Genomic DNA, 18705 nt, shown 5'->3' on the forward strand with positions numbered 1-18705 from the left:
GTGTAAGGCTTTCAGAAAGCAGCCGCAGCAGAGGGACCAGGCATGGCAACCAGGACCTCTGTGGGCTGGGTAGACCAGGTGGCCCAAATGCAGTGTTGGCTCTTTATTAAAGCTCTGTACATGACGATGAGGAATCAGGGTGCTGGCAGCCCAGATCTACAGCCAGATACCAGAATAACACATTCCCTTTTCATCTTTTTAAGACTTCTCATTGGAGTATATGAAAGAAACGGGAAATGCACCCACCATGTATCCAGTTCAATGAACATTTATAGACTGATCCCAGCCTGTGACCAGGATCAAGAATCAAAATGTAACCAACACCCAGAAGTACCACTTGTACTTCAAGTACAAATGGTACTTCAAGCCCCCTGTCATCCCTCCCCAAGGACACCACCATCCTGACATCTAAAGCCTTTGGTTCATTTTGCCTAATTTTTATCTTTTTTCCTCCCTCTTATTCTAATTGCTTTATTGAGTTAAAATTTTTGTAAACTGATGAAATATGTGTGAAAAAAGAGAGATGTAGTTTTTTTCTTTTTTACATCTTTGTTGGAGTAGAATTGCGTTACAATGTTGTGTTAGTTTCTGTTGTACAACGAAGTGAATCAGCTCTGTGTATGCATATATCCCCATATCTCCTCCCTCTTGCACCTCCTCCCACCCTCCCTATCCCACTTCTCTAGGTCGTCACAAAGCATTGAGCTGCTCTCCCAGTGCTATGCAGCAGCTTCCCACTAGCCACCCATTTTACATTTGGTAGTGTATATATATCCATGCCATTCTCTCACTTCATCCCAGCTTCCCCTTCCCACCCTGTGTCCTCAAGTCCATTCTCTACGTCTGCATCTTTATTCCTGCCCTGCCACTAGGTTCATCAATACTGTTTCTTAGATTCCATATATGTGCAGTAGCATACGGCATTTGTTTTTCTCTTTCTGACTTACTTCACTCTGTATGACAGACCCTAGGTCCATCCACCTCACTACAAATAACTCAATTTCGTTCCTTTCTATGGCTGAGTAATATTCCATTGTATATATGTGCCAGATCTTTATCCATTCATCTGTTGATGGACATTTAGGTTGCTTCCATGTCCTGACTATTGTAAATAGTGCCACAGTGAACATTGGGGTTCATGTGTCTGTTTGAATTATGGTCTTCTCAGGGTATATGCCCAGTAGTGGGATTGCTGGGTCATATGGTAGCTCTATTTGTAGTTTTTTAAGGAACCTCCATACTGTCCTCCATAGTGGCTGTATCAATTTACATTCCCACCAGAAGTGCAAGAGGGTTCCCTTTTATCCACACCCTCTCCAGCATTTATCGTTTCTAGATTTTTTGATGATGGCCATTCTGACTGGTGTGAGGTGGTACCTCACTGTGGTTTTGATTTGCATTTCTCTAATGATTAGTGATGTTGAGCATCCTTTCATGTGTTTGTTGGCAATCTGTATGTCTTCTTTGGAGAAATGTCTGTTTAGGTCTTGTGCTCATTTTTGGATTGGGTTGTTGTTGTTGTTGTCGTCTTCATATTGAGCTGCATGAGCTGCTTGTATATTCTGGCGATTAATCCTTTGTCAGTTGCTTTGTTTGCAAATATTTTCTCCCATTCTGAGAGTTGTCTTTTTGTCTTGCTTAAGGTTTCCTTTGCTGTGCAAAAGCTTTTAACTTTCATTAGGTCCCATTTGTTTATTTTTGATTATTTCCCTTACTCTAGGAGGTGGCTCAAAAAAGATCTTGCTGTGATTTATGTCAAAGAGTGTTCTGCCTATGTTTTCCTCTAAGAGCTTTATAGTGTCTGGCCTTACATTTAGGTCTTTAATCCATTTTGAGTTTATTTTTGTGTATGGTGTTAGGAAGTGTTAATTTCATTTTTTTACATGTAGCTGTCCAGTTTTCCCAGCTCTATTTATTGAAGAGGCTGTCTTTTCTCTATTGTATATTATATTCTTGCCTTCTTTATCAAAGATAAGGTGACCATATGTGCGTGGGTTTCTCTCTGGGCTTTCTATACTGTTCCATTGATCTCTATTTCTGCTTTTGTGCCAGTACCATACTATCTTGATTACTGTAGCTTTGTTGTATAGTCTGAAGTCAGGGAGCCTGGTTCCTCCAGCTCCGTTTTTCTTTCTCAAGATTGCTTTTGCTATTCAGGGTCTTCTGTGTTTCCATAGAAATTGTAAAATTTTTTGTTCTAGTTCTGTGAAAAATGCCGTTGGTAATTTGATAGGGATTGCATCAAATCTGTAGATTGCTTTGGGTAATATTGTCATTTTCACAATGTTGATTCTTCCAATCCAAGAACATGGTATAACTTTCATCTGTTTGTGTTGTCTTTGATTTCTTTCATCAGTGCCTTATAGTTTTCTGCATACAGGTCTTTTACCTCCTTAGGTAGGTTTATTCCTAGGTATTTTATTCTTTTTGCTGCAGTGGTAAATGGGAGTGTTTCCTTGAGTTCTCTTTCTGATTTTTCATTGTTAGTGTATAGGAGTGCAAGAGATTCCTGTGCATTAATTTTGTATCCTGCTACTTTACCAGATTCATTGATTAGCTCTAGTAGTTTTCTGGTGGCATCTTTACAATTTTCTATGTATAGTATAATGAAATTTAAACTGACTGCTTTGGTAAAGACAAAGGTGGTTGCAAAAAATTGCCGTCAAAGTTAGTGTGGGTGAGACAAGCATAAAAGATTGGGAAAAAGAATAAAACTCTCAAGGGATACTACACTGAGATTGCTTTGCAAGTAGCCTTAAACTTTTGTTTGGCTTTCAAGAAGCCAACACTAGAAATCATAGATAATGCATTATGGTTATGGTTGAAGCAAAAAACCCAACTTAGAGCACCAATGAGGGGATCCACATTTAAAAAAGTAAATAAGGCTTAGCCCAACATCAAAATACTGGTGTATGTAAGTACATTTTTAGGGTTTAATTAAAATGTTAATGTGCGTATCATTTTTAATGATTCTCCACTTTAATGGGCTCTTTTCTCTCTTAGCTTTGAGATATAATTGACATATAACATTGTGTAAATTTAAGGTGTACAATGTGATGGTTTGGTACACATATATATTGTGAAATGCTTACCACAGTAAGGTTGGTTAACCCATCCTTCCCCTCACATAAGTGCCATTTTGTTGCTATTGTTAGGGTGAGGAGATTTGGTACCTACTCTGATAAGAACTTTCAAGTACACGATACAGTATTGTTAGAAGTAGTGACCATGCTGTACATTAGATCCTGGGAACTTCTTCCTCTGTAACGGGAAGTTTGTACCCATTGCCCTACGTGGCCCCATTACCACCCCCCTAATCCCCCCCAGCCTCTGGCCACTACCATTTATTCTCTGGTCTATGATTTTGGCTTGTTTAGATTCCACATCTAAAAGAGATCACACAGTATTTGTCTTTCTCTGTCTGACTTATTTCACTAAGTGTAATGCCTTCAAGGTTCATCAGACGTTGCTGCAGATGGCAGGATTCCCTTCTTTTTTATGGCTGAATAATATTCCATGGTGTACATGTATGTATATATATACATATACACACACATATATATGTATACACCCCCTCCCCCCCCCCACACACATCTTCTTTATCCATGCATCCGTTGATGGACAGTTAGGTTGTTCCCATGTCTTGGCTATTGTGAATAATGCTGCAATGAACATAGGGGTGCATGTATATCTTCAAGACAGTAATTTCGTTTCCTTTGGAAGTGAAGTGGGATTGCTAAAGCGTATCCGTTTTGATCTTTATATTAATGGGATCATTCCTGTGTTTTCTTTTGTGTCCTCCTTCTTTGCACAGCTGTGTGTCTGTGCTCTTTATCCATACTGTTGTGGGTGCAAGTTGCTCATTCACTCTCATTGTGGCTTAATATTCCGTTGAGTAAATGTATTGAATAGCACAACATTTTCATCCACTCTGTTGTTCATGGGCATTGGGGCATAGTTTCCAACTGGGGGCCCCCTCCCCTTTTGAGGATCCATAGAGAGACACAAGAAGGGGGAAGTTTGAGACTCTTTCATGGGAGGGAACTAGGGGCAAATTCTTATGGTAATTGTCTTAGGACTCACAACAGGGGATTCTCAGAAATATTTGGAGATGAGGAATGAACAGGGACCTGAGTTCTGAAATGTGAGGGGTTGCCTGGACATTTGCCTTCATTTGTGGTCAACACCTGGAGAAGCCTGTTATGCATGGGTTATGAGGATTGGAAACAATACATGAAACACCTAACCTGGCACCAAATGGGCACCCAATAAACGGAAGTGGTGGATATTATTATGCACACTGAATAGTCACTGTTAACTTTATGAATCAATATTTATGTGTAACAAAAATGGGATATGCTGGGGCTTCCCTGGTGGCGCAGTGGTTGAGAGTCCGCCTGCTGATGCAGGGGACACGGGTTCGTGCCCCGGTCCGGGAGGATCCCACGTGCCACGGAGCAGCTGGGCCCATGAGCCATGGCCGCTGGGCTTGTGCGTCCGGAGCCTGTGCTCTGCAACGGGAGAGGCCACGACGGTGAGAGGCCCGCGTACCACAAAAACAAAACAAAACAAAAAAAAGGGATATGCTAATAAGAAAGAGAAAGGTATGTGAAAAGTTGTACATCGTCCAAGTGGGTACTGTTTTCGTCCTCCCTGGAGGCCACAGAGGCCTACAGCGGACTGGGAGGGCTTCAGGCACAGAATACAGCCAAAAGGAACCCTAGGAAGTTCCATTCAACCCCTTCATTTAGCACACAGAAGGTAGAGAGGTCTGTGACTTGTCCCTGGGAGCCTCTGAGTGACTGCTTCAGCTTGTAAAGGCAGAACCAGGAGTCCTGGTCAAAGAAGAGAAAGAAGCACACCTCACCCAAAGAGGCAGGGATGAGGGGTGGGGGAATTCATTGGTTTACAAAGTCGATTTGTTGAAGGTTAGGTGGAAGATAGCCTTAGGATCATTTGGAAGCCTGGTCTGGAATGTTCCAGGACTCTCCACTCATCTTAGTTGGTTTTTTCCTCTCAGAAGACTTTCTTCCCAAAGCAGAAGTAGGCATCTCAGCTTCACTACCGGAGAGGGGCCATCTCACTTCCTCAGTCCCTAAAATTAGGGGGAGGCTCTGATTGGTCTTGTTGGGGCTTATACTTCCCCTTGTGGCTTGGGAAGGAATGCTAGGGTATGCTTTAATTGGCAGCCTCCTTTAGAAATATGTGTTTTTGGGGGAGGAACAGTTCCCCCAAAGAAGGAGAGTAGTATTTCTGGAAGAAGCAATGCGGGGGGGGGGGGGGGCAGGCAGAAAAACCACTAGGTATCCATGGTTTCAGGTAAGATGCTTTGGATTGCAAGTAACAAATCCTAACAGTAAGGGCAGTTTGTTGGCTCACAAGACTTAAAAATTTCAACATTTTGGTTAGGTTCAAGGAACCTAGCTTCAGGAACATTTTGATTAGATTCAAGCTCCTTTTTTCTGTTATTTCCTCTTGTTGGATGTTTCCTGCTGTGAGTGTTAGTTTCATCCTCAGCCTAGCTTCCAGGACAAAAAATATTCATGTCATCCACTGAAGTCCCAAGATTCATTCTGATTGGACTGGGTTAGGTCACAAGTCTAGCCCTGGCCCATTTTGTTGTGGTCAAGTGGAATACACTAGTTGGCTTTTCCTAGATCTTGGTCCACCTCTGGAGCTATGGGAGAGTTGGCTGCCCTAGCAGAGAGAAGCTTGGATGCTAGGGTTGGGGAGCAAGCCACAGGGACCCACTTTATCATTAAGAAGACAAAGATAGGTTAAAGAAATTACCCCAGATCACACACCTAGTAAATGGTAGTTATAAGATTTGAGCTAAAGTGAGCTAAAGTCCACTTAATCCCCAAGATCATGAGCATTTGACTAGAATTCCTGTCATATGAAGCTGTCCCTGTTCTCTATTGCTGCATTACACACTACTTCAAACAGTACTTCAAATAGTAACAAATTATGATTTCTCACAATTCTGCAATCTGGGCTGAGCTCATCTGGTCATTTATTCTGTTCCATGGGGCTGGATCATCCAAGATGGCTTTTCATTCACAGGTCTCGTGCCTCTGTTGGATTGGCTGGAAGAGCTGGGTGTTTTTAGGCATTTCTCTCTCCACTGAGCTCACCAGTAGGCTAGATAGACTTTTTCACATGGTGGCCCAGGCTTCCAAGTATAAGTAAGGCATCACTTCCAAAAGGATAAGCCTCTGCTTATGCCATCCTTGCCCATTTTCACTGGCCAAAACAAGTCACATGGCCATGCCCAGCATCAATGTGGGAAGAATCTACACAAGGTTGTGAATATCAGAAGGCTTAGGTTATTGGAGACCAACCAATGTAATGACCTCAGTGGTGTACTTTTGTCTCCTTCCAATGTAGAAACTATTCTGCCCTAAGGCAAGGAGCAGAAGCCTCTTTTTTTTTTAAATTTATTCATTTTTAAAATTTATTTCTTTATTTTTGGCTGCATTGGGTCATCATTGCTGCACATGGCCTTTCTCTAGTTGCAGCGAGCGGGGGCTACTCTTCATTGCGGTGTACGGGCTTCTCGTTGCAGTGCTTCTCTTGTTGTAGAGCATGGGCTCTAGGTGCGCGGGCTTCAGTAGTTGTAGCACGCGGGCTCAGTAGTTGTGGTGCATGGGCTTAGTTGCTCCGTGGCATGTGGGATCTTCCCGGACCAGCGCTCGAACCCATGTCCCCTGCATTGGCAGGCGGGTTCTCAACCACTGCACCACCAGGGAAGCCCCGGAGTTTTATTTTTATTTGGTTTTATTTTTTAAGCATAGGCTGAACTTTGAGTTGTTTGATTCGGTTTCTCCCCCTTAGGTTTTGTTTTGAGAGCTTCATATGTCTAAAGTAAAGCCATGGTAGGATGCCACACCGTTCATCATCTTTTTCAGACACCCAAAGCCTATGTTTTACTCTTGGCATTCTGCTGGGACAAAAAGAGGAGAGTATTTCAGAAGGGAGGCCATTTGTCACCCACCCAGTGGTCTCCTATAAGGCTGTTGTGTGTTGTTCAACTAATAAATATCTAATCTCTGCTCTCCCCAGGACCTGGGTGATCTGTCTGCTTTGAGCTGGTTGCAGGCATTCCACGTCTTCTGTTGGTAAGTAAAGCAGCTCTAAAATTGGTATCTTTTTCCTATAAAGCTTGTCTTCCTGATTCTATCTCTTTCCTTCTCCCCTTCTAATGTAAAACCAGTTTGAATATATTCAAGTTTCTAAACTGCAGGGTTAGGATTTGTCAAGCCCAATATTCTCATCATATACATTTTTGTTTTTGGAGGGTGTGTGAGAATGTTTATTTTTATTTTCTGGTTCCCTTCAAGGGACACGGTGCAACCGTTTTCTTAATTCAGTTCCACTTCTTTCCACATATGGATACTGTTTAAAGCTTCGTATTTTATTATCTCCTCTCATTGCTCTTTTATCTCCTAGCTTGGCATTTTTGGAGGAACTTATTCTATTGATGTGTCCACCCCACTTTAGCTGTTTCTCTAACTCTGGTTTCATGGCTCATAAAGAAGAAACAATTTGAGAGCATCACATTCCTGGGGACTCTCGGTGGTAAATGTTTTGAAGTCACATGATGGCTCCGTCCAGTGGATTTCCAGACTGTTTGCAAAGAGTGAGTCAAGTTTCCATCCTAGTCCAGAAAATCAAAATTGGATATCAGTTTCCCTTTCTGAGATGCTGAAGCGTGGAGAATGCCGTTAGAATGCCGATAGCTTTTGGCATCTCTGGGTCTGCAGGATGAATTTCCTGAGGGTTCATTAAAGACTGAGCCTGTATACTCAGTCATAAAAGTCAGGAGACCTCTGTATACTGCTCGGTATACTCCTCAGTAGGGTGTTGGTTTCTGGCTCCGTGCAACTGAGAACCGTCTGAAGGGAGATCACGTGAAGCTGTGAGATTATTTACAGTTCTTGCCATTTCACTTGAACTGAAGGGTGTTCCAGCCACATGGAAGTAAGATATGGATTCTTCCAGGGCTGGAAGGAATCTGAGATATCAAGTCTATTCTCATTTATTAAATGACCTTTTCCAGCTAAATAAGGCTCTTTCCTGGCTTAGGACAATTTCCACGGATGATTTCTGACTTTGGCCCCCTTTTTGACCTCTAAGCCAAACCCTGTGTATCAGAGTTGATTAAGCCTCCACCTTGGTCTCTCCTTGTTAGGGGTTGTGGGAAGCCCTAGCCAGGCCCATTTTTAGGGAAAATTTTGCACCAGCCCCTCAATGATTTGTGTGCCCATCCTTCAGTGTAGCGTTCTTGCTTTCCCAGTCCATATAGATCTAGCTGGAATCATCAGACCGACCACTTGAGTTCTAGCCAATGGAATATGGGCAGAAGTGATGAAACCACTTCCAGATCTGTCCCTCAACCCCTGCTGAGTGATCCCGTATGTGCATTCTTTCCTAGAATGCCGGCTGATGTCAACTCCCAGGGCCAGGGGATGGGACCCAGGTGTGGAAGAGCCCCTGCCAGCTGTGTCCACGGTGGCTGTGTGAGCCGAGGTCTGACTCCTCTGTTCCCCACTGTGTCCCCTGCCCCCCACCACTAGTTCTACCATGGAGCTTATGTAAGAAAAATTTAACAACTCTATATTTTGTTAAGCCTCTGAGAAATTGTAGCATGTTGGTTATGACAGAGAGTATTAGCTGAACTCATACTCAGGGAATTTCTAGTCTTTCATGGGCTGCTGGCCACTACTTCCACCTTGGGCATATCCACGGTGAGGAAAAGTCAGGAGACCTCTCATTGGTCTCAGCTGTTCACTCCTTTTCAAACTTGCTGAAGCTTGTGAGTAGAAATGCTTGATACCCTTGAGTTTCATTTCTGCCTTTCCCTGAACCAAAGGCTGGTTCTTTCCAACCCGGGCCTAAGATAAACTTGCTTTTTGACTACCATTTGCTGTTCTCTATGTAAGTAACGAACGTTAATTAAGTCCCTGTTAATTATGTCTGTCTAGCCCTGGGCCGGGACTAAGAGAAATAGCAAAGAATCCAGTTTTTCTTCTCAAATTTTATAAATTAAATAGAGAATCAAGAGATCCATACAGAAATCAACTAGAGGATAATATGATGCCAGATGTAAACATATTCTATAGGAATTCAGCAAAGGGAAAGACTCGTGTGGACTGACTGTGCTTGGTCGGAGAAGCTTTTAGCCGATGGAAGGATTCTATGTGGCCTAGAAGGGAGCCTGGGCACCAGAGTGATGTGAAGTCTCATAAGCCCTGCTTAGCACGAAAAGAGCCCATCCTCTTCTCTCTGGAGCAAGGGAGTTAGGTTTGGCCAAGCAAAGCTGAGGATTTGAGGTGACTGAAGAAGGCCAGAGGGGTGCGGAGAATGACTGGTATTTACACTGTGTTCTCACTGGGTTCCTCCTGGGAGATGAATGCAGGATGGAAAGGGAAGAGCCTGAGGGTTGGTTTCCCTTGTTCTAGGCCTTGGAGGGGACATAACCCCTCTGGGGTCTCTGTCCATAGCACACACTCCCCTCTACCAGTGGTGTGCTGCAGTCAACTCTATTGGCTTGAGAGGGTTGATGGATACATTTTCAGGAATGTTGTAGCCAGCTGTTAAACCCATCTATTAGGATTATAAATTAAACGGTGTAAGTCTTATATAAACTTACAATTTAACAAACTACATTAAAACAAAGGTAATCACAACTGAAACTCATCACTTCCCTGGTATTTGCTACAGTTTTCTATTATCTATGCTTTGCAGGTTACTTACAACTGTTGTAGCTGTTTGGTGGTCTTACGGGCTGAATTATGTCCCCCCAAATTTATATGTGATGTTCTAATCCCCCAGTCTCAGAATGTGACCTTATATAGAAGTAGGGTTTTGCAGATGTATTAGTTAAGATGAGGTCATTAGGGTGGTCCCTTCATCCAGTACGCCTGATGTCCTTATAAAAAGGGAAAGTTTGGACACAGGCATACATACAGAGAGAACACCGTGTGAATGTGGAGAGATCAGGGCAATGCTGCAGAAGCCAAGAAATGCCAAAGATGTGGCCAGCAAATCCCCAGAAGGTAGGAAAGAGGCCTGGAACTGATTACCCTTCCCAGCCCTTGGAAGGATCCCACCCCACTGACACCTTGGTCTGAGACTTCCAGCCTCCAGAACTCTGAGAGAGTTAAGTTTCTGTCATTGAAGGCTCCCCATCTGTGGTGCTCTGTGAGACAGCCCCAGGAAGCGAATCCAGGTGGAAACACTGTACTGTGGAACCATGTGCCCCTCCCACCGCTCCCTGCCACTCCCCCTCCCCTAGCTCCTCATTCTTTGACTTCCTGTTGAGAGCTTGAAATCTACCAGAGTAGGCTGATTTGTAAACACACCCCACAAATAAGGGTTTGATTCATCATTTCCTTGGTTGTCTAGACAAGGGGTAGGTAAAGTACAGCCTGTGGGCCAAATCTGGGCCCCCTCTTGGTTTTGTAAAAGTTTTATTGGAACGTGGCTGTGCTCACTCCTTTATGTATTGTCCGTGGCCGCTTTCACCCTAAAAGGGCGAAAGGGCTCACAAAGTTGGCAATATTATCTGTCCCTTTAGAGGAAAAGTCTGCTGACCTTTGGCCTGCAGTTAAGAAAGTGATGTGGACAATGTTAAAAACACAGATAAAACTTTAAAGTGTGCCTCTGTGTAGCCATTACATTGTGATAGCACAGAAAATTGAGAAAATATGCTTCCTGTATTTGAAGACTATTATCTGATTCTGCAGAGAAGTTGCTCTTATCATGGACAAATGAGTGAAGTTCTGACATAGATCTTTGTCATTTTGCTCTCCTCTTGTTCAGCATATGTGTCAGGAATATCCTTGTTCGTCAGTGACAACCTTAGGGTTGGCAACAGACATGAGAGTTTGTGGAAAATCAGTGGAAGCGTCTGTGAGAATCAGTTGGCTATAGGGAATTTACTTGTGTGTAACAGACCTGTGTCTGTATACATATGCACATACCTATGTCCCCTGGAGAGCCTGTTGTTGAACATTTACCAGCACGCCGTGCCCCCAACCTCCACGCAACACTCACAGCTGAGTAGAGGCCACCCAGTGTGTGGGTTTGTTGCCGTATGACTTTGGCCTTGACTAGGTTTCACTACTGTGTCGATTTGGCTTGTCCAGAAGAGCACTGTTGGTGGAAGCAATTGCGGTAGAAAAGCTCAGGGGCACCAAGGAGCTTGGCCAAGGTAAAATCTGCTCTGGGCGAGGGACATGCCAAGCATTCCCGGGTGAAGTGGACCTGCTGGCCCGCTGATGGAGGGGCTCAAAAGCAAATCCAAGTTCGGACTTGCTCCCACCAGCAGTGGAAGTCCTTATGCAAGGGGGTGACAGGGTGAACGTGCTGATTTAAGAAGACCTGTCTGGTGACAACATGAGGGACACATGGGGCAGAAGACCAGCTGGGGGCTATTGCAACCCGTGCCTTAGAAAAGCCTCAGAACGTGATGGCTCTGCCCGAGGCATGTGTTCTGGCATTTGAAAGGAAGACTGGCCAAAGGTTAAGAAACGGGATCGTTGCTTGTTTGTGGAAGTCTCAGTGGACCCCCAGAGCCTGCAAAACAGAAAAATAGAAAAGCAGTTCTGAAAAGCTTTTCCAAACGGCTGTCATGTGGCTTTCAACCATCCCTCTGCTGCTTTCTGGGTGTTCAGTAGAAAGGAAGAAATAGTTTTTCAGTAACTTTTGCTCAACCACAAACAGATATGCATGGAGGGTCTCACTTTAAAACCGAGACTGTGCATTTGTGGTAAATTGGGAGGGCTAGGGGCTCCCTGGAGACTATATGAGGGGGGTGCTCCCATAGCACCTTGGGTTCACCCCTCGCAGAGCCCTGCAACCTCTGCCCGGCCCTCCTGGCCTGTGAGAGCAGATGCTGAGGCCGTTTCCCACAGTGTAGCAAAGACCCAATAGCTGCCCGTGCCTTTGGGAACCTGTCACCACCCCCCTCACCCCAGCAAGGAAGTGACTTCAACCAGCATCTGTTCAGAGCCCCTTCCCCATTGGGAGCACCCATCCCTTGCCTCTTCCTTCTGAGCCCAGGTTGATTGAAGGCAGGAAGGATTCAAGGAGCTCTGGTTTGATGCTCTGGCACGAAGCCACCAGACCTCAGTTTGCTTCCTGCCTCCTGAGTTGGGTCCAGTACTGGTTACTGGGCTTGTGCTTTCTCCTGATGCCAGATGGAACAGGTCTTTCCCCGGCGGCCCCCTGCTCAGTGCTCCAGACCCCTGAGAACTGGGGTTTGGATTTGTTCATGCCGGTCTCTCTGTGGCTTGCAGAAACGGATTCCTGCCCCTGGTCCCTAGCCCACAGCCTTGGTTACCTGCTGACGGATGGTCAGATAATGGCCTAGCTGCATGCCTTCCCACATCTCCCAGTGTGGCCTGTTGCTAGATTTTCCCTTTCTTCCCTCTGAATTCAACTTCAAGTATGCGGTGGAGGAAAAGACAATGACTTTGAAATCCACCAGATTGGGGCTCAAACATATGATTTGTCACAAAGTAGCTGTGTGGTCTTGGGCAAATTATTTAACCTCTCTGAGCCACAGTTTCTTAATCTGTACAAAGGAGATAAGACATCAGGTTGTTCTAAGGATTAAAAGAGAGAGCTTAGGTGGAGGGTCTGTTATTTAATACTATGCTCTCAGACCCGCTCACCCAGATGTCCTTCAAATGCAGATTCTGGTTCAGTCACTCTGGGGCTGGGCCTGGGATCCTGCCTGTTTAACCAACTCACAGGTGATGCGGACACTGCTGGGCTCCAGACCACACTTCGAAGAGCAGGACATGACATTGACTCCCTTCTAAGCACCTGCAGCCTCTAATACCTGCCTTATCCCAGAAGGAGGCCCTTACTTCAGGCCAGAGACCCCTAGTCTGCCCTCCCCGCCTCTCCGTCCTGCCCTGACAGGAGATCTGTCCCCAGCTTTCATAGCCCAGGAGACTAACAACAAGGAGAAACTCTTTGCAGAGGAAGAAAGGAACCTCGGCTGTGTGTGGCGGTGAATTTAAAATAGGGACGGTGGACGGGACAGACGCGGGAACAGGTATTCCACAGGAGCAGGTATGTGAGGGTTGCTACACCTATTTAGAATGACTTAAGAACTTTAACAGTCCTTTGAAATTTGTGATGAATGAGCCCTAGAGAGCTGGGCTGTGGGAAAAAAAATTGGAGGGCCGTCAAAGCTCTGTCCCTGAGCTGATAAAAAGTATGGAAAATTGCAGGAAGGAAGGCAAAAAAACAATGAGGGTGCGTGTGTGTATTTGTGATCTAATTGGTTTTTATTCCCAGAAATGCCCCTTTTCTTCTCCTCCTTGATTTTTTTCCTCGCTGAATGCTTTTGTGTGAAACCTTTGGATGCATGCGTCTCCTTGATCCAGGCGTCCAAACGCCGTGCTTCCCCAACCCTTCACGTAGTCTGTAGCTAACCCGCTGATTAAGGAGTAACCGGGGTTTCTCCAAGCCATCCAGCGGGGCTGTGAGGCTCTCCCCGGGGGAGGACCCGCAGTGGCTGCCTGATTCACCCAGCAGCTCATACCTGGGACTCCAGTGCTGTGGGCTCTTCTGGTAGGAGGGGTGGGGACCAATGGGGAGTCCCTCAGTGTTTGTCAACGGCCTTGACAGTGATGCGGCTACCAGAACCAGCACCTCCACAGCTGATCTAGCTGCTCTAGGTGTATTCTGTCTCCTTCAAGGAGGCCTCATGAATGAGGAGCCTGTGTGGTTTCCTCTTCATTCTGTTCACTGAGGCCCTGGCTTAGAGTGGGCGGGCGAGTGGGTGGGGAATTACCAATCTCCCATCTCCCCATACCAGGACACACCCTGCCAGGACAGTGACAGAGCTTTTCGACTGCTTTTTAGTTCCTCTTCTCCTTTTAGGAAGCTGGCAGTGGTCCAAAGGGAGCTGGACTAGAAGAGTTTATTTCCCGTTCTCTGTGTGGCCCTGTTTTGCCACAAGAGGGTCTTTGTACAGGGATTGGCGGCTGGTGTCCAATGGACAGACCTTGCCCTTCCCCAGAGGCTTCTCCTGTCCTCAGCTTAGGCCTGCCTGTTGGAAACTCCCTTACTTAGAGCAGTTTCCTGCCGTTCCACATCCTGAAGCACGTCTGTCTCCTGAATGTCTGTTACCACACTTCTCCTCTCTGCTTTCTAGCCTAGTCCTTTATACACGTGTAAGATCTTAAAGACTAGGATAAATTGTCCTTGAGGGCGGGAACCATGACTGATCTATCTTTATATCATTTTCATCGATAGTGTTCGAAAATACCTACTCAGTGGGTGATTGGAAAGTTGGTGTACTTTAAAGCCATATCTGTCTGTAGAGCCAGCCTCACTTAGACCTGGAATTGATACTCCTGTGCTTCTTTGTCCTGTCCCAGCTCCTGTGGACTATTGAATCTTTTTGTGCAGTTGTGATGAGCAGATACACCACTTGCTGTACCACATAGATCCTAAGAAAAATATTGCCAGGCCGTTTTCAAGTCAAAAGCCAAATAGTTTAGTATTTGGAAATACATGGTTTTTTGCAAATGCTGAGACTAGAAAAGTAAGCTGGAATGCAAAACACTTGCTTTAAAATTCTTTAAGCATTATAACAGATATTTCTTATTCTTCTTGCTTTGGAAACAATTCTCTGCAGATCTTGAAAAGAGCCCCCTCTGATCCTGGCAGCGGACTCAGGCCACTGTGGCCTTTGAATGTTGGAAGAGTCACCCTGCCTGGGTCTGGGAACTGTTCTGCTCCTGGTCATCAGTAGCGGGGGGCAAGGGACCAGGGGCCGGAAGCATGGGCCTCCTTTAGAGCGGTGAAAAAAAAATCAATGACTGGCAGAAAAAAAAAAATGTGTGGGGAGGGAAGGAGGACAGTATGGATCAGAAATGCAAGCCTCGGGGCTTCCCTGGTGGCGCAGTGGTTGAGAGTCTGCCTGCCGATGCAGGGGACGCGGGTTCGTGCCCCGGTCCAGGAAGATCCCACATGCCGCGGAGCGGCTGGGCCCGTGAGCCGTGGCCGCTGAGCCTGTGCGTCCGGAGCCTGTGCTCCGCAACGGGAGAGGCCACAACAGTGAGAGGCCTGCGTACCACAAAAAAAAAAAAAAAAGAAAAAAAAAATGCAAGCCTCTCTAATTCACTGCTTCTTCCTCCGTCCCGTTCCCAGGCCAGCTCCCACACAGCTTCGTCACCAAGAGTGGGTCTGAATTGCTTTAACTGCTGAGATCCCAGCTCCAGCGTGACCGTGAATCATGGGGCCGGAGGTACAGCACTGGGATTAAAGGGATTCCCCTATGTCGCGAGCCTGCCAAGCAAACCGACGGGGCAGCAGTCTCTGCAGCCTTTGCCCGGGACACTGACGTTGTCCTGCGCTCTGTCAGCTGCAAAGGTTTCATATCACATGATGGCTTTTGTGTTGTCTCAGGGACACTGGGAATCCCTAACTCAGGGCATTGGCTGACCTTCTGGAGGAAAGAGTGGCTTCTCCGGGCTGCCTGCACCTCTCCCTGTCCTGGCAAACTTTGCTTCTCCTCGTGGAGTTTAGGCAGCGGATTGAATTGGTGGCTCTGTTTGCTTCCATGTGACCTTTCTGCCGCAGTGCTTCCTTCCTTAGCTCCTCCCTCAGTGCCTCTCAGACCCTCATTTTAAACAAGTCTCTGGTCCAAGTGACTCTGGACAGAGTGACCTCTTGGGTCAGCTGGATCAGTTGCCACATCTCCCAGTGTGGGCTATTGCTGGATTTCCTTTTTCTTGGGGTGGACGTATGTGCAAGCATGGCTGTTGCTTAAATTTTTGGACTCCAAAATAGTTAATTAACATGTTCCCCGCCCCCCTCCCTGAAAGGAAAAGAATTTTCTTTTCCTCTTTGAATTTGCCGGCTCTTGGCCACGCAGCCCATTTTACTAAGTGTAAATGCATCTCTTTTGTGAGGAACAGAGACGTGGAGGCATTTTGCTGGTCGTAACTGAAAGGCCCAGCCCCTCCGTGGGCCCCAGCGTCATCCTGGGCTTCATGGCTCCCACTGTAGGCATGTGGATTTTTATTTCTCAGGCTGGAGTTTTGTAGTCATGCTGCTTTAGGGTCAGGGGACTGCGTTCCACGGTTGTGTGACAGTGAGAGCCCTGTTGGCGTATCAGCTGTTTATAAGCTAATGTAGACCTAGCACCTACTCTGCTCATGTGCTCTGTACTGAGAACAGAGACGTGAATGGCAGCCTATGTTTGAGGAGCTCTCGGAGCAGGGAGGGAGAAACCTACGTAAACTGAGGATTGTCGTGTAAGGTGCTAGGTCGGCGGGCCTGGATCTGTTTGTAACATGAATGTTTCCAGGCTCTGCCAGCCTGTGGGTACAGATGAGGTCAAATTCACTGTCGGAACTCGAATTTCACTGGCCTCTGCCCCTCCCCCAGAGCGTGGACCCTCACCAGTTACATCTGGGAGCCCCTCCTCCTTTCCTCCTTTTTATTTGGGGCCCTCGTGACCTCACCTAGACCTCTGCCAGAGTTTCCTAACTGGCTTCACTGCCTCTGGTCTCTGCCCCCCTCCATTCTGTACCCAGAGTTACTTCAATAAATGACCCTCCTTGGATGGGGTCCTGCCGGAATTGGCGTTCTACAGGATTCCTCTTGCTGGTTAGAGCAAGTTCCCAGGATACCATTAAAACCACATTGCTAGTTATTGGTCTATTAAATGTTTTTACAAATATGGTTTTTACTTTACCCGTTTTCAGACAGAATTTGAAACAGTTTCCATTCATCTTTCTAGTTAGTCCCAACCCATCAGTCTCAAGGGAAATGGCCGTTTAGAATCAACATCTTTATTTGTTCCACCTGGATATCTATGAAATTGGAAAGGATTAGAACTCTTATGGAGATGCTGATCCTTACCAAATTTCAAAAAGAAAGATTGGAATTAGGCCAACCATAACTTTATTCACCGTGGGCTTTAAGGACTCTATCTGAAATGGATTTTCTGCAGAATGTACCCTGCCCTGGTATACCATGTGTAGGTATTGATGGAAGCCACTGGACAAACAGAGCAGTGAGTACAGGACATCAGGGTGTTAATTAGACAGAGTATGAATCAGACTGTGATGTAAGAAATCAGGAAACTGAGACTTCCTCAAAGGGTTGGCTTTTAGCATTGACCAGTGCAAAAAACTACAATAAGAACGTTTAAAAAATGTTTTGCTAAGACCAGAAAAGAGCCGTAAGGACTTCTTATGCATTAAATTAACACTTAGGAAGATTTTACCATAATGCGTACAATCTAGATTTTTCTTGTTTTCATTCTGAAGGGAAGAATGAACTTCAGGAAGCTCTTTTGTAGTGTATGTTACACAAGATATGGGGATTCAGGTGGGAGATACTGGTGGCCTAGGTCTGGAAGGGACTTTGCCTGAGGACCTGGAAGATATTTCTCCTGAGTCAATTACTGTCAAACCAAGAGGAAACTGATGTAGGGGAGGAAAATGTTTTCCTCGACCCTCTTAGGGTCCCTGGCTGGGGCTGAACGTTAAACCGACAGAGAAGTTAATGAGATTTACGTAAGTTTTATGTGATACAGGAGTCTTTGTAAGGAAATGAAGACTCAAAGAAGCAATTAAAACCGTGTGTTCTTATGCCAGGTTTGATGACAAGTGGACAGTCGTGGAGAAGTGTTATAGGACAAAGGGTATGAGGTGAGGATAGTAAACTGGGGACATTCAGCCAGGCCTATGTTTTCAGATTCTTCTCGGTGTCCCTCTGTTTTAGAGATAAGGACGCTCCTCTCCTCCAGGTATGCGGTGGGGGGGTGGTGGTGGTGGTGGTGGGGCACCTCTCACATGAGGGTTTTATGACCTGCTTCAGGGGAGAAAGGCAGGGGGCTGTCAGAGTAATCTCCCTGCTTCTGCTGTTTTCTCAAACTCCTTCAGCTTAAAATATTCACTCTGCCGAGCTGCCATGTTCTGGGGTAGCGCATTCTGAGCCCCACCACTGAGGAGGTTACTCAGAGAGGGAAGCCAGGATCTGGGTAAGGGAGGCAGGCACCTCCATTCTCGTTATCAGAAAATGTCATCATTTTATCCCTACAGCACTTTGTTGGAAGATCAAGACATTGTAGAAAGAGATCCAGGCAGGCTGGATTAGACAAGGAAATCTCCACAAGGAGAAAAGAAATTGCCCTTGTGTTTGAGGGGTGGGCAGGTGTCAGCCAGCCAGGGGCAAGTACGTTCTAGGTGGGAATGAGTGAAGTGGGGTGGACGTGAAACAGCGGGGTCGGGGCCTTGCTCTTGGAGAAGGGATGTGTTGGGAATAGGAGCCTACGTTCCTAGGAGGGTAGGGCTGTATCACTAGGGCCATGAGAGCCAGGGAAAGAAGCTTAAATTTAACGCTGCAGGAAGCTGGAAGCCATGGAAACAAGAACGAGACAGATTTGGAGAGGAAAGCCCGGGTTTGGGGATGTCGTAATTTGAGACGTGAGGGCTAGGCCTGAGTGAATGTGGTCCCGGTGGGAAGGACTACATGCAAAAGACAACTTACAGAGAAAAAGTACTGAGACTTGGAGACTGATTGTTATGGGAAGGGAAAGAAAGTGTTAAACATGACAGCAGGGTTGGGGCCCATAGAGACCCAGGTGCCAAAGATGAGGGGACGAGCTGGATGGGAAGAAGGCTGATGAGTTTTGCTTTGGCTGTTGGAGTTTAAGGAAAGGTT

At 45.9% G+C, this 18705-nt stretch overlaps 1 long non-coding RNA gene across 7 annotated transcripts in view; it reads left to right on the top strand.

The window, feature by feature from the left end:
• Nucleotides 1–18705, top strand: part of LOC105748168 (uncharacterized) — a 629731-nt gene that overhangs the window by 158181 nt on the left and 452845 nt on the right. For all 7 annotated transcript variants that reach the window (XR_007479896.1, XR_007479891.1, XR_007479895.1 and 4 more), the window contains exon 4: nt 7063–7118. This is a non-coding gene — a long non-coding RNA (uncharacterized LOC105748168). The remainder of the gene's footprint in view (nt 1–7062; nt 7119–18705) is intronic.

This window comes from Orcinus orca, chromosome 10 (assembly GCF_937001465.1).
Source record: "Orcinus orca chromosome 10, mOrcOrc1.1, whole genome shotgun sequence".
Classification (NCBI taxonomy): Eukaryota; Metazoa; Chordata; class Mammalia; order Artiodactyla; family Delphinidae; genus Orcinus; species Orcinus orca.